The following is a 16,628-nucleotide window of genomic DNA, read 5'->3' as shown; positions in this document are numbered from 1 at the left end:
TTTTTCGAATAGAAATCACATTAACCATTAATCACATTGAAAATAAAAATAGACATAATATGAAACAAAATACAGAAGACAAGCCAAGAGAAGAGGACACTAGCTTTGGAAAATGCTAGGGAAAAACTCCAATTTGAGGAAAACTCTTTGATTAATTCTAATTATTATTATATCAAATGTTCGGTAGAGAGATAAAACAAAAATGTAAAGTTGACTTTCCAAATCACAGTCAAAACAACCCTGTCAAATCTACAGTCAAATTGGACCCTAACTAGAAAGTCAAAGATGGTCAACGCAATATAAAATCTTCCTATTTGGAGTTTTCCCATGCCCAGTGAAACTCAACCTAATAAGGTTGTCAAAGTTAACCCAAAACAATCCTGAAAACTCCAGTCAAATTTGGTCAACTCTAGGGTGACCTCTACACTTAGGTCTATGGTCAACCTTGTGGTCAAAGTTCCCTAAAATTATCGGTTCCTCTGCCAAACAGTATGACCTGCCAAAAAACAAAATTCCCACAAAATCGTAGCCAAAGGATGAGTTAAAGTGCTCAGTAAACGTTGGTCAAACCCTACAACATTTCTGAAATTTCGGCCTTGTGATTTGTCTGAAATTCGTCCTCCTTTGCCACATGTGTGAGAGAGAGAATTCTCAATAATTATATGAACCACTGAGAGAAGGAGAGAGAAAAATGTGTTAGTGATGATGACGCAAAATGAGGTAAGATTTCACTTGTGTTTATACAAGTCATTGAGGGTGAAATGACACATCCATTGGGCTTCATAAGCCTACATGATGATGTGACTAACCTAAACAATTTGCACATGGGTGGGCATAAATTCAAAATCACACTTCTGATTGTCCAAATTACATGATCTTTATATCAATTTTGGTCCTCTCAAACAAAGGAATTTAATGAAATCATAATCTCCATCAAATGAGTTGTATAAAGTGGAAGTTGGCTCTAGTTTCCAATTTTAACACTCCCTCTAAACTAGGGATAATTCCACCTATGAATACATCCATCGTCATCGATCATCATGCCATCCTATTGTCATGTACCATCTTTGAATCTCATCTCATCTCTGCTCTGATGAACACTAATGTGAATAATGAAGAAGAATAGATTGAGCGTGAGTGAGAAGACCTAACCACTCTCCACTGACAAAAGTCAGTCCAGAGGTAGAACCTCAACCATGCTTGATGCCAGATCAAGTTGTTGAAAATCATGCATCCTAGACACAGTGAGTACTAAAATACACGATGCATCAATCTGTAGTACTATGGTCCCTATTCACTTTTCCCAACTCATTAGATATATGGGAGGTACTTCCCATGAGTCTCGACTACATGGGTAGGATGTATGCTAGGGCATCAATAGGAGAAGTTGAACCACTCATCCTGCTCATATGCCATAGGAGAAGTTGAACCACTCACCCTATGTATATGTCGTCAATCATAGGGGAAGGTGAACCACTCACCCTATACACATTTTTCATCAATCATAGGGGAAGGTGAACCACTCACTCTACACACATGTAAACCATCATGGAGTATCATAGGGGAAGGTGAACCACCCACTCTTTACACAACACACCAATAGGGGGAGGTGAATCACTCAACCTATGGTCGCTCATAGCTCCTGTTAGTCCTTACAATCTCCTAGGCTGAAAAGGAAATCGACAAGGGTAACCTCAAACCACTTTAGCTTAGTAGCTAGCCCTACTGAGCATGAGAGGGATCTCTCTAAGTCTCTTATCGGTGATATGGATTTAAAGGAAATGAAGTTTAGGTTAGATATGTGTATTTGTTTGTTTATTGTGAAAATTTGGTTTTTTAAGGACTCGCTAAACTTAGGGTTTGGAGCCACAAGTAGGTCTAGGCTGTGGGAATACAGGAGAAAACATAAGAAGGAGCTAGATTTTAGAAGCCATGGTGTAATTTGAACATTTGTCAGTGTAGTATAGAGGATATAGTCTGGAAGAAACTAATGAGCATAAATAAATATGATTTCATTAGCTTAGGAAGACAAAACACATAACCATGAAAACCAGATAATAGAGCTTGAAAACAAGAATTTTGAGTATTTATCACAAGGCATTCATAGAAAGAAGAGATATAATGTAGATAAAGATGTTTAGACCATGAGAAAAAAAAAATAATGAAGTACAAACACCATGAACTCAATAGGCTAGAGTTCCTTGAAAATAGTTGTAACCTGTATCTGTATTAGCTGAAAGATGATTATAATGCAAGCCTCCTTCACAAAAAATTTAAACCCCCTTCTCCTGAAGTGAAATAGTACTTATAGACTCTCCTATACCACTTTCCCACCTTCGGGAGTCGAATTCCTTGGTGGAGGAAATGACTCGAGGATTCTCTCAACCAACAGGTAAGAGTCAGAAGGTGCAACTCAAACACCTCATGAAGAGTTTGTTTAGGAGTTTGCTTCTTTTATGAGGCCTAATAAACATAAAAACAAATTATGATGTACATTTATTCATTCCTACATCACCTAGCCTCGTAACTACTGCCATTACATAGAGAATCTTGACTTTGACCAAGTCAGACTAGAAACTAGAAATTTTACACAGTGAAATTTTCCAAATAAAAAAATAGAAAGTGCAGAAGCGCAACACCGACTTCAAGCTGATTTTTAGGTCCCTTCCAGGGGTCAAAATGCAAATATGAGAGAACATTCAACTAGCCCTTCAAGTCTAGTTTCCAGAACAGTTTGAACTTCAAATTTTGGAGGATTGGAAGAGCCTAAAAAATCCATTCTCCCAAGGTCACTCCAGAAGTGCAACGCCTATCAAAAAATGGTCCAGAATGCTAGTTTTTTTGCCACTTTTTTGCATTTTTATCCAAAACTAAGCCACCTCTACAAAATCTGGGAAAATTCGTTTTTAGAGGATGGCAAGACCTTTCCAAAAATGTAGACCTTCCTTCAAATGGAGGCCTGAGGAAAAAGCGCAGCACCAAGGCACTGCGCTTCTGAAGCAGCTGAATTTTTGAACTTAGACCAAAATTTTCCAAAAAACACAAAATGCTCAAAATTTTGAGGGAAGGTGTAAAAATAAGTTTGTTATAATTTCATGGATGCTTCAGCAAGCATCTCCAAGTTTTCCCCATCCCTTTTATCTTTGTTTGGCCTCCTTGAGCTTGTTTTTAATTTCTTTTACTTTGACATTGGCGATCATGTTTTGAGCTTGATAGTGATGCACCATGTGTCTAAGCATTTTATTGTCTCTTTTTGCCTTCTCCAGGAGCTTATCCAAGTGTTCGTTCACCCTATTGAGCCAATATTCTTTATCTTAATGTACCTCTAGGGCAATCCTTTCCTCTAGGTCAAGGTCTTTATTCAATAGAATTTGCTCTTGCTCTTCTTGCAATGCCTTCTTTAGGCCCATTGTTCTTGGACCTTTCCTCTTTCCTGTACTTTTGATCCTTCAGGCTTTCTTGGTTCTATGATCTTCTTAACTTTTCCAACCCACTGCAATAACTTGGCTTGTTTTTTTTCCATGATTAGTTGTTTAGTCTTAAGCTGAATATTTTCATGCTCAAGGAAGCAAATGATGGAATGAGGGAGTTAGGGAAGGGAGATGATGATAGGGGAATTTTTGGAGATGGATATGGGTGGTAGAAAACTTAAGAAGCTTAAATGGAGTGAAATGAGGGAAATAAATGATTAGGAGAAATTGAAAAATAGAGCTGCTATGAAATCTACTCAAAATGCTAGGTATGAGCTAGGGTTTAGGTAAGGGTGAGGAAATTTGATGATTGATAAGTTATTTAGTGAATCAAAAGGAATTTTAAACATGTACAAAGGTTTGAGGTGGAATATTTACATGTTTCCAATATCAACACTAACCAAACTATCAGTTACACTAGTGCTTGCAGCATGAGAATTTCACCTAAACCCTAGATCAAGAGAAATTGCATTTGCATTCATCTTGCCAAAGGAAAAAGGTGAGAAAAAGACTTATAATTACTTGTGAGCAAGCTTAGAATAGCAATAAATAGTTTTTCAAGATTCAAAATCAAAATTTGGGTGAGTTTAGATGAGTTTTGGGCTGCTCTGGCACAAGCGCAGTGTAGTTCACAAAAGCATAGTGCAGTTCACAGAAGCGTAGCGCAGTTCACAGAAGCACAACGCCATCCTCCAAACCACTTTTGGGGGCCTTAAAATACTCCAAATTGAGAGATTGATAGCTCATTGGAAATAGCTTGAATTCTGCTATAAGATGGACACCTCAAGAATGTAATTTGGACACTCCATGAGTGAGAAAAATTGAGTTTCCCAAGGTCACTCGAAAAACTTAGGCTTTCTCTAACAAGAGCGCAATGCCAAATTACAAAGCACTTTTGGGTGCCTTCCACTAATCCAAATAACAAGCTGAAGGTACCATTGGAAATCTTAGGATGTATGCTACATAATAGAGTCCTTAAGAACTGCCACCACCTATTCCAAACCCTTGAAAAATTGTCTTGAAGTCAAGTTGTCCAGAAGTGCAGCAACTCTCCCATAGCAAGTGTATTTTGGGAATTTATTTCAAATCATAACACCTGTGCATAAAATGAAGGAGGTTTTTGTTCCTTGGACTATAATGGACACAAACCTCTTTCACTTTTATAAAATTCTTCTCCATTCGGTTGGAAACATATTTTGAAGAAAACATGTCCCTATGAGAAATGATGAGGCGAGGTAGTGTACTACAACATTGTCTTATTTGAAATAAAACATTACCTTTACCTTTATTTTGCCTTCCCTAAGCTGCTAACTCCCTTTACCCACTTAATCACATGATGGACATATTTTTGGCAACATATGGTATCGTGATGACACATGGAGTGAAACCCTAGACCATGACCTAAAATGAGGAATTTAACCATTTCATGACCCAAGACACTTAAATGAAGATATGATACCTCGAATAAGTCAATGAACATGATGAGTGATGAATACCATGAGTAAGTGAAGGGAGCAGCAGTGACCTAGACACAACAACCAATGATCAAATTTTTATTTGAAGATTCATTGAAATGAAAAAAATTTGACTTGACACCCTAATAACACCTTGTAAGAGCATATTTGATCTAGGTGACATGATAACAAGACTGACACTAACAGCTCCAATAAGTACCCCAAGCCCCGAGGAACTCCCAGAGATTAATGTCTAACTCAAGCAATACTCTCATGGGAGGGTCTTTCCATTACTCAAAGTCTCTCTCAAAAGGCTAAGAATTTAACCTTTCCTAAGGGATTCGTGAGGATATCTGTGACCTCCTCATCGTTCATGATGTGTTGGAGCCTTATTTCTCCTTATTGTACCATATCCTGTATAAAGTGGTACATATCAATGTGCTTGGAGCAGTGTGGAACACGAGATTCTATGAAAGGTGAATCCCACTCTAGTTGTCATAGAATATCACAGTGGTATCTAACACGTGCTCAAATATCTCACGGAATATTTTCCACAACCAAACATCTTTACAATAGGCCATACTAGCTGTAACGTATTAGGCCTTAGCAACGCTTAGAGCAACCGATTTTTGCTTCTTTCTCATCTAAGAAATTGAAGCAGACCCTAATAGAAGCAACATCTAGATGTGATTCTACAATCCACCACACTAGCAGCCCCGTCAACATTTGTATATGCATGTAGCCTCAAATTCCTGGCAATGTATCTCAGTCCATAGGTGATTGTGCCACGGAGATATCTCAAGAGATTCTTAGCAGCAATCTAGTGTATGTCATTAGGCTCAAGCATAAATTGACTCAATATGTTTATAGAAAATCATATGTCCATACGAGAGTTTACCAAGGACATCAGGGCCCCCACAAGTTATATATTTTCAAAAGGGTTTGCTAATTCGGGCCTAGCAACACTTCCACATAGCTTCTTAAAGTTGAGTTCCATCATAGTATACACAAACATGCAATCTACCATCCCACATCTCTTGAGTAGCTTCATAATGTATTTTCCTTGAGAAAGGAAAATATCACCTAGATTTTTCCAAACCTCTACGCCTAGGAAGTAGTGCATTAGACCTAGGTCCTTTATCTCGAACTCAGAAGACAAATCCCTCTTGCATTGATAAATGAGAGGTTTTTCACCTATCAGAAATAGATCATCTACATAAAGGAACAAAATGAGAGGCATGTCCTTTTCAACCTTGAAGTATAGGTTATAATCAAAATCACTCCTCATAAATCGTAGCTTCCTAATATAGTTATCAATCCTCTCATACTAAGCACTACCAGTTTGCTTCAACCCATATAGGGCTTTCTCCAACCTACATATGTGTGTCCTTCGATCTTGTACTTCAAACCCCTGAGGTTGTTCCAAGCAGACTTCCTCCTTAAGTGAGCCATGAAAGAAAGCAACCTTAATGTCCCTTTGATGTAGGTTCCATCCTTGAGAGGCAACGAGTGAAATAATAGATTGGATAGGGTATATCAAGAAACTGGGGTAAATATCTCATCATAGTCCACTTTTTCCTTTTGGGAGAAGCCTCGAGTAACGAGTATAGCCTTATATTTTTCAAAACTACCATTAGCTCCATGTTTGATTTTGTGGAGCCATTTTTATGTGATGAAAAGCTTGTCCTTGGGTGTAAGAACCATGTCCTAGACATAATTCGTCAATGCGTACTCATTCATCACATCCTTCCATACTTGGTGTTTTACGACTTCTTCAAACGTGCATGGTTCATCTTCAACAATAGTACTCATAGCAGCCAAATATCATTGGTACCTTTTCAGCTTCTTACTTTCACAAAATGTCCCCCTTGGAGAAATATGTCTTTCATCATCTTCGAGAGTATCTTTAAGCCACAAACGTATTTTCTTGAGGTAAAGGGATCACCAGGAGGTGGATCAATGGGATCCATCAGTCCTTCAACATTGGGCATAGGCTAATGTGTTAGAGGTTCATCTTTCTTTTCTGCAACATCATCATTTTCCTTCCTTGGAATGGGAAGATTTATGGCTTTCCCAAGAGAAGTCTCTTCATCGAAGGTAACATCATGGCTTACTTCCTCATTTATTTAACCAGGTAGAGAAATTCGATATGCCTTTGAATTTTCACTCTAGCCCACAAGTATACCTTTATGCCCAAATTCTTCTAAATTGTTTCTTTTCTCTTTAGGCACATGCAAATACATGCACAACCAAATATTCTAAAATGAGAAACATCAGGTTTATTACTTGTGAAAAATTCTTTGGGTGTCTTGAAATCCAATGCTTGATGGAGACTCCTATTTTGAACATACAGGATAGTGTTGGAAGCTTATCTCCATAAGAACTTCGGTAGACCTTGATCATGGAGCATGGCATGGGTGTCTTCCATGATTGTTCGATTTTTCCTTTCAACAACTCCATTTTTCTCAAGAGTGTATGGAATGGTTTTCTCCCTCTTAATTCTAGCCTCTCTGCAAAATTAATTCAATTCATTTGGTTCATATTCGATTTTGATGTTAGTCCTCAATACTTTGATCATCTTCCATGTTTGATTTTCCACCAAGGATTTGAAAGAATGTAACCATTTGAAGATTTCATCCTTCTTTTTCAAGAAATAGATTCATGTTTTGTGGGTGAAGTCATCCACAAAAGTTTCATAGTATAAGTATCCTCCAAATGATGTTATGGGAAACATACCAGATAGGTAAGAATGGACCAATTGAAGAATATTAGTAGTTTGGCTTTCACTTCAAGGGAATGGTCCCCTTGTAAGTTTCTCTATTATACAACCCTGGAAAACTCCTTCATGATTCATGTTAAACTCAGGCATACATGTGGCCATCTTCCTTACCCTAGGTAAGACTTTGTAATGAAGGTGGGAAAATCGCTGATGCCATAATTTAGATTGAAGAGAAATATCGAAAGTCAAGGCTCCCAAAGGACTTCCTCCAACTTGATAGATAAATTCAACCCTAAATCCAATTTTAAATGCATATTTAGGGTTTCTTTTCAAAATACATACCTTTCCATCAAGGAATGCTACTTTCAAGCCTTTATCTTCCATTGCAGAAATAGACACCAAGTTCTTCTTCAAATCGGGTACATACAATACTTCTTGTAGATGAATGGTTTGAGCTTGATTTAAGTGAAGAGTGATACTACCTATCCCTTTCACGGGATATGTTGAATTATCTCCAAGTTTGATCCTCAAATTAGTCTTCTTTTCAACCAAATTTTAGAGGGTCTCCTTGTACCCACTGAAGTACCTTGAGGCTCCACTATCAATCAAGCAATGATCCAACATATCCAAACGAGAGGTAGTAGATAGAGAAAATATAATATAAAATTCATTTTGTTTCTCTACAACATTACTTTCCTCATACCTGGAATTTCTAGTCCTTTTGGGAGGTTGACCATTTCCATATCGAGCAACTCGATCATTCCTATTTCCTTTATTTTTGAACCTATTGTTTCTTTGATTTCCATTACATTTGTAATTGTTTTTATTGTTGTCACCATCCTTTGTAGTATCCTTCTTGCGAGGACACTCTCTAGCATAGTGGCCAAACCCGCTAAAATTGTAGCACCTTCCTTTCCTTCCTTCTTTGAATGAATTCTTGAACTCCTGACCCTGTCTCCTTGGACCAACATTATTTTTGTTCTTTGCATGAGCAGAGAAAGTAGTAGGTTCATTTCTATTAGAGGGATTATCTCTCTCCATCATCCTAGTCTCCTCTTGAGTGCTTCTAGCCAATAACTCATTGAAGCCACATATCCTGTCATTGTTGGGAATGGTGGTGAAAAATACATCCCATGGTCTTGGAAGGCATCCAAGAGCAATAAGAGTGAGCTCTCTGTCAGAAATAACTTCTCCAATAGATATCAAGTCATTCTTGATTTGAGTTATTCTCATGAAATAGGATTGGATGGACTCCCCTTTATTCATTTCAATATCCTTCAAACTGTTTTTAAGAAAGAGGATTTTATTTTCATTGTTTACTTTGAACATCCCAACCAACTTATCATTCTTTTCCTTAGATGTTCCCAAATTATAAATATAGGCAACCAAATGCTTTTGAATGGAGTCTATGATAATTTTCTTATCTTTAACCTCTCCTTTCTTATACTTTATATTCACAACAACAAGTGCATTTGAAGGAGGCTCCACCACTTTTCCCTTCCCTTCACATAGTCCATTTCATCATGATCTTCCAAAGTCAAGTCCAAAGTCATCTTGCGTGCATGATAGTTAGATTTTTCATTGAGCTTATCCTGAGTATTGAAGTGAGATGTAGAAGCCATTTAGGCTTGACCTTGTCCAACATATCTCTCTTTTCTATTTCTTTTCCTTCTCTTGTTTGGGCTTTGTCTTCACTTGGGATTTGATACCATGCTAATTTTAGTTAACAATGGTATGTTCTATGCTTAGCACACTTACTTCAATTTCCTTTAGCATCCCAATGACAATTTCCAATTTAGTTTTCCAATAGAAATCACATTAACCATTAATCACATTGATTGTAAAAGTAGACAGAACATGAAACAAAATGCAGAAGACAAGTCAAGATAAGAGGACAACATGTTTCGCTAATGTGAGAGAAAAGCCCCAATGTGGGGAAAACCCATTGATCAATTCTTATTATTATATCAAATGTTCAATAGAGAGAGAATAAAAAAAACTAAGTTGACTTGCCAAATCATAGTCAAAACAACCCTATCCAATCTGCAGCTAACTGGAGTAAAATTTAGCCCTAACCAAAAAGTGAAAGATGGTCAACCCATCAAAAAATCTTCCTCTTTGGAGCTCAGTCATACCCAGTCAAACTCGGTATGATAACGTGGTCAAAATCAACCAAAAATAGTCCTGAAAATTACAAACAAACTTCGTCAACTCTACGGTCAAATCTGCGGTCAACCCTGTAGTCAGCGCTGCGGTCATAGTGCTCACAAATTCTTAGTTCCTGTGCCAAACAGTATGGCTTGCCAAAAACGAAATTTTCGCACAAAAATCACATTCAAAGTATGAGTCAAAGTGTCCAATCAATGTTGGTCAAACCTTGCAACAGTTCTGAAATTTTGGCCCTGTAATGTGTTTGAAATTCGTTCTCCTTTGCCACACGTGTGAGAGAAAGAGAATCCCCAATAGTTGTACGAACCAATGAGAGAAGGAGAGAGAACAATGTGTGAGTGATGATGATGCCAAATGAGGTGAGAGGTCACCTGTATTTATGCAAGTCATCAAGGGTGAAGTGACATGTCCACTAGGCTTCATGAGCCTACATGATGATGTGGTCGACCTGAACAATTTACACATGTGTGGGCATAAAGTCAAAAACACACTTCTTCTTGTCCAAATTAGATGATCTTCATATCAATTTTGGTTCTATAGAAAACAGGAATTTAATGCAACCATCATCTCCATCAAATAAGCTATCTAAAGTGGAATTTTGCCCAGTTGCCAATTTATATATATAGATATATATAAATAATCATATTCAATATAATTTCTATTTTTAAATAAAATGAAAAGAAAATTATGATGTATTTTTGTTTTTTGAGTGTTAGATATGAAATATATTTTATAATTTTTATGAAATTTCTTTTTTAGTGAACCTTATTTTTATATATTTTATTTATTTTTCATAAAATTAATAATTTAAATTATTTTAAAATTTTCCGAAAACCCTAAAAACAATTGAATGAAAAAACATCCCCTCCCCTCCCCTCCCCCTCCCACTAATATATAACTAAATTTTTCAATATAATTCCAACTAAATTTAAAAAAAAAAAAAAAAAACATACAATTTCCATAACAATATAATTCCAACTAAATTAAAAAATAAATAGAATATGACACCATTTCAATACCAAATATTTATTAAATATCCGACGCTCATTTATTGTGTATTTTAAAATCATAACATTAGGAACATTTCTAGATCATAGATTGGCTCATTCTACAATCACAACATTATATGTATTCCAGAATCATAACATTATTGGCTCATTCTAGAATCATAACATTATGAACGTTTCTAGGTCATAGATTTCCCAAGATATTTAAGTAAATTTTCTTGTGAACCTAACTTATTTATGGTCCATGTTCGATTATCACCATATGCTAGTATTCGATATCTTCCATAAGTTCGCATGTCACCAAAACTACGTAAGCCCCATGTTTCGTCATCTATAAAGCCATATGGGATGCGAAGCTCCCACGTATAAAGAGAACATATTAAGCCATATCGGATGCGAAGCTCCCACGTATAAAGAGAACACATAAAGGAGAATTGCACATGGTGTCTCGTGGCATCTCTCCGCAACGTCCACCCTTAACTTATACCCTTCCCTTTACGGCACAACAGAAAAAGGATTAAAACTCTAAAACTGTTCACGTGTGAGCCATGGTCCTTATCGAACAAACCCTAGGGTAAAAGTCAAAACCATTTGCGTTTTCATTACCATTCAACTCCCTTTACATGAATTTCACATGCCAAAATTCTGGACTATGTAATTCGTGAAGAGCTTTCAGGAAAAGTCGGTAAGTAATGAGAGTTGATCATTATCCAGTCTCCGGCCTTCTCTCCATTATAAATAGCCGTCACTACAAATTCCTTTTCGACAACATAGCCCGCGTTGAGGAGTTTCCCTTTTGGTTCCTGTGCGTCCCGAAAGTAACCTAGAGATATTAATTCAGTTCTTGTGAGTTCGACTTTGTTTCATAATAGTTTTTCGCTATGAGCGTGCAAAGAAAATACATCGATATGTGCCATGTTGTGACGCTGAAGCAGTTCGCGAGAAAATGGAAGAAGCTGGCCAGCGTCCGCAAGGCGGCTCAGGCTCTGGGCGGGAAGCTTCTTTTCTGGCGGTCGTGCCGGATGACTTATGTGTCCGGTGACACACTGGTCGATGTCGTCGGGTTGAACGAGTCGAGCAACAGGCATCGTCGGTCGTTGTCGGCCATCCCGCCAGACGTGCCGTTGGGACACCTGGCGGTGTACGTTGGACAGCATTGCAATATGCGATTTGTAATCCCGGTGGCCTACTTGAACCATCCGGTGTTTAGGGCACTGCTAAAGCAGGCCGAGGAGGAATTCGGCTACGCAGACCGCGGCGGACTTGCGATTCCCTGCGACGTGTTCCTGTTCGAGCACATTTTACAACTCTTCAGCCGAAACGGCCTCGCCGCCGTGAGCCATCTCGACTTGGAGGCGGTTAAGAGCAATTTCTACAACGAATAGAATTGCTCATGAGGCGAATGGAATACCGTTCGGCAAGGAATCGAGACGTCTTCTTCGTCCCTTCGCAAAGAAATCCATTGTCTAATACAACTCCCGGGTGTAGAACATTGAGAGCTCGGCAATGGACACTGTTGAGCCATAAGTAATTGATTCTTATACCACTGCTGATATACGTATTCTTATACCGCTGCTGATATATATATTCTCCTCTTTAAGGAATTATGTGGGCGAGGAAGGACGGCCAATCAGCTGGAAAAACCTGCTGTTGTTGCAGGCGCTGCAATGATAGCTTGCAGAAAACTTGAGCAAATGCACCCCGGGTGTTCAGTTGTTTGGCTATAGCTAAATCATTTTCTACAACTGTTGATATAGGCATTCCACTCTATAGATAATTTATAAAAAGGCCCTCAGCTGGAAAAGCCTTCACTTGTTGCAGGCCCTCCAATGATACCTTACAGGAACTTTGAGCAAAGACATGTCGGGGTTTCAGCTGTTTGTCTAAGTTAGAAATAATGGAGAAATGGTTATGTGGTTGTAACTTAGCTTCTTAGTTTAGGAGTTGTTCTTAAAATTTAGGAAGTTGTTTTCAGCTATCTATTTTCCAGTCATGTATTTAATATGTAATATTCATTCATGTAATGTAGAGTGAATGAGAGAGAGAGTCTCCTCCTTGTTTGAGTGCAGTCTCCAGGTGATGTACAAACCTGTGAGCTGCAACTCCTTTTGTTGATTCAAAGTTTGATTATTTTTATCTTGGTATCAGAGCTTAGGGTAGAGGTAGCCTTTTTTTTTGGGGATGTATCATTAGTTGCACATCTGTAGTGGTAGGAGTACATGTAAAGGTATCTGTGTGATCAGGTGGAACTGCAGTAACACCTGGAGCGAAAAGGCGTCAGATCACTGATCATCTCTGAGCTAAAGGAATGGTTGGAACGATTTTTTTTTTTGGAAGGTGCATCAATTAGCACGAGTTTTTAAAGAACAGTCGCGCCCATTAGCGCGGGTTTGAGGCTGATAAGCGCGCCAGAGAAATCAACGACCAAATTGGCACGGATCCCTTCTGTTGACATGCACATGAAATTCATCTCTATGCATCTTCCCTAATGCACATCCATCACATTCCAGTTTGATATTATGTAAAGCAGGAAGTCCATTGACCAAATTGGCGCAAGCTTGTGTTCTGTTTTTCGAAGCATCCCTTTTAATTAAAATGCAATGAGAAGCGAGTGTCAAGAACGCTTGACCACTTTCGAAGTATCTTTCATCAAAATTATGATTATTAATTAATATTAAAGATACTTACAAATTAATTTATTATTCCCTTAGGTAAGTATTAAGATGGACTAGCCCCAAGGGTTAGCCCAATCGGTCAAGACGGGGCCTCGCCAAATGGGAGGTCACAGGGTCAATTCCCGAAAGCTCTTGGGGTCAGGGCTTGCACTAGGAACGATGTGACAAAAAATGTTAACAAATAAATATCAAATCATGCTTGATCATGGTTGACTAAGGTTGATTATGGTTAGCCATAGTCATTCATGTCAATCTTATTCAACCAATCAAACATGGGAAATCATTATAAACCATCATCAACCTTAGTTGACCATGAATAATCATGGTAATCTATTATCAGCCATAGTCATCATATAGTCAACCATGGTCAATATTTTCAACCTCAATCAAGCATCAGCAAGCATGGTCATCTTCCATCAACCATAGTCACCATATTCGTCATTTATAAAGCTTGGATAATGTGATCGACCATAGTTAGCTATGGTTATCATGTTTTACTATGATTTCTTATGGTTAGTCAATTATCTAGCTCGTAGATAACTATGGTTAGCATCATCAACAATAGTTGACCATAGTCAACTTTAGTTCTTCATAGTCATACATGGCCAGTTATAGTCAAAGATGGTAAACAATGACCATGGTCATCTTTGATCAACAATAGTCAACCCTAGAAAACCATGGTCAATCCATTCTCAACCATGCTCAACATGGCAAACCATGATCAACCATGATTAGAATCGTCAAACATGCTTAACCAAGGTTGTCATGGTTGAACATGGACAACCATAGTCATCTATTGCCAACAAGGACAACCATAAGCTATTATAGAAAATTATTTTTAACCATTTGTGAAATTGGTCAAAGAATGTTCATTTCATAGTCAACATAGACAACCATAGTCAATCTCAAAATGTTATAATCAACTATAGTTAGTTGCAGAAAACCGTGGCCATCCATAATAATCTATATGTTAATTACAATAATCCTTAACCATAACTTGAACATAAGTAGCTATAGTCAATCATAATATAGCATGATCTAATAATTCTCTTTGCACACCTTCACCACCATCTAACATAATCACATTAATAAATAAGTAGCTATAGTCAATCTTAATCTAGCATGATCTAATAATCTTTTTTGCACACCTTCACCACATCTAACACAATCACATTAATAAATATGGCTGATAAAATCATATTAATATGCATTCATCATACATTTTAATCACATATTCTAATATAATTATTTTTAACCTGATATAAAACTTATATATTAATTATTATTTAAAAGGATTTGGATCACATGTATTTAATCAACATTGAATTTCAAAACAGAATTTCTTTTTAATAATTTTGATAAATAATAAGAAAAAGGGAAAATAAGCTTTAATCCTCTTTTGTTGAACTTAGAAATTATCCAAATTTGAACTGAGAAAATATCTTTGGATATGGTCGTATATTCGTGTAAATATGTATAGGTTCGTGGTTATGCTGTGCTACATAACGTACTGACATACGTTTTTAAGTCCACTTTGTTTGTAATAAATAATCCAAATCATTGTTGTGAATTTCTTTTCCATTAATTTTAATTGCAGTTGTAACGTAAGTAATTTGTTTCCTCTAGGCAGTTCAAATATCCATGAATGTTTCCATTCCCAATAACTGTATAAGATATTCAATCTCCTATTCATAATAGGCAGTGCTCTTCCAACTAATCCATTGAATTAAAGAAAGAAATAATGTGACAAAAAAAGTTAACAAAAAAATATCAAACTATGCTTGGTCATGGTTGACTAACGTTGATTATAGTTAGTCATAGTTATTCACGTCAATCTTATTCAACCAATCAAACGTGGGAAATCACTATAAACCATCATCAACCTTAGTTGACCATGAATAAGTGTGGTAATCTATTATCAACCATAGTCATCATATAGTCAACCGTGGTCAATATTTTCAACCTCAATCAAGCATGAGCAAGCATGGTCATCTTCCATCAACCATAGTCACCATATTCATCATTTATTAAGCTTGGATAATGTGATCGACCATAGTCAGCTATTGTTACCATGTTTCACTATGATTTCTTTTGGTTAGTTAATTATCTAGCTCGTAGATAACTATGGTTAGCATCATCAACCATAGTTGACAATAGTCAACTTTAGTTCTTCATAGTCATACATGGCTAGTTATAGTCAAAGATGGTAAACAATGACCATGGCCATCTTTGATGAGCCATAGTCAACCCTAGAAAACCATGGTCAATCCATTCTCAGCCATGCTGAACTTGGCAAATCATGATCAACCATAATTAGAATTGTCAAACATGCTTAACCAAGGTTGTCATGGTTGAACATGGGCAACCATAGTCATCTATTGCCAACAAGGACAACTATAAGCTATTATAGAAAATTATTTTTAACCATTTGTGAAATTGGTCAAAGAATGTTCATTTTGTAGCCAACATAGACAATCATAGTCAATCTCAAAATGTTATAATCAACTATAGTTAGTTGCGAAAAACCATGACCATCCATAATAATCTATATGTTAACTACAATAATCCTTAACCATAACTTGAACATAAGTAGCTATAGTCAATCATAATCTAGCATGATCTAATAATTCTCTTTGCACACCTTCACCACCATCTAACACAATCACATTAATAAATAAGTAGCTATAGTCAATCATAATCTAACATGATCTAATAATCTTCTTTGCACACCTTCACCACATTTAACACAATCATATTAATAAATGTGACTAATAAAATCATATTAATATGCATTTATCATACATTTTAATCACATTCTAATATAATTTTCTTAACATGATTTAAAACTTATATATTAATTACTATTTAAAAAGATTTGGATCACATGTATTTAATCAACATTGAATTGCAAAACAGAATTTCTTTTTTAATAATTTTTATAAATAATAAGAAAAAGGGAAAATAAGCTTTAATTCTCTTATTGTTGAACTTAGAAATTATCCAAATTTGAACTGAGAAAATATCTTTGGATATGGTCGTATATTCTTGTAAATATGTATAGGTTCGTGGTTATGCTGTGCTACGAAACATAACGCACTGACATACGTTTTTAAGTCCACTTTGTTTGTAATAAA

General features: G+C 36.7%; 1 pseudogene; it reads left to right on the top strand.

Moving 5' to 3' along the window:
- The first annotated feature begins 11,700 nt into the window (after positions 1-11,700).
- LOC149212659 (auxin-responsive protein SAUR20 pseudogene) lies at positions 11,701-12,204 on the top strand (annotated as a pseudogene).
- The last annotated feature ends 4,424 nt before the right edge of the window (positions 12,205-16,628 follow it).

This window comes from Pinus tabuliformis, chromosome 1_1, assembly GCF_031772625.1.
Source record: "Pinus tabuliformis cultivar Carrire ecotype Pingquan chromosome 1_1, CPIR1, whole genome shotgun sequence".
Taxonomy (NCBI): Eukaryota; Viridiplantae; Streptophyta; class Pinopsida; order Pinales; family Pinaceae; genus Pinus; species Pinus tabuliformis.
Note: the sequence above shows the minus strand (reverse complement) of the source record. Positions and strands in the feature narration are given on the sequence as shown.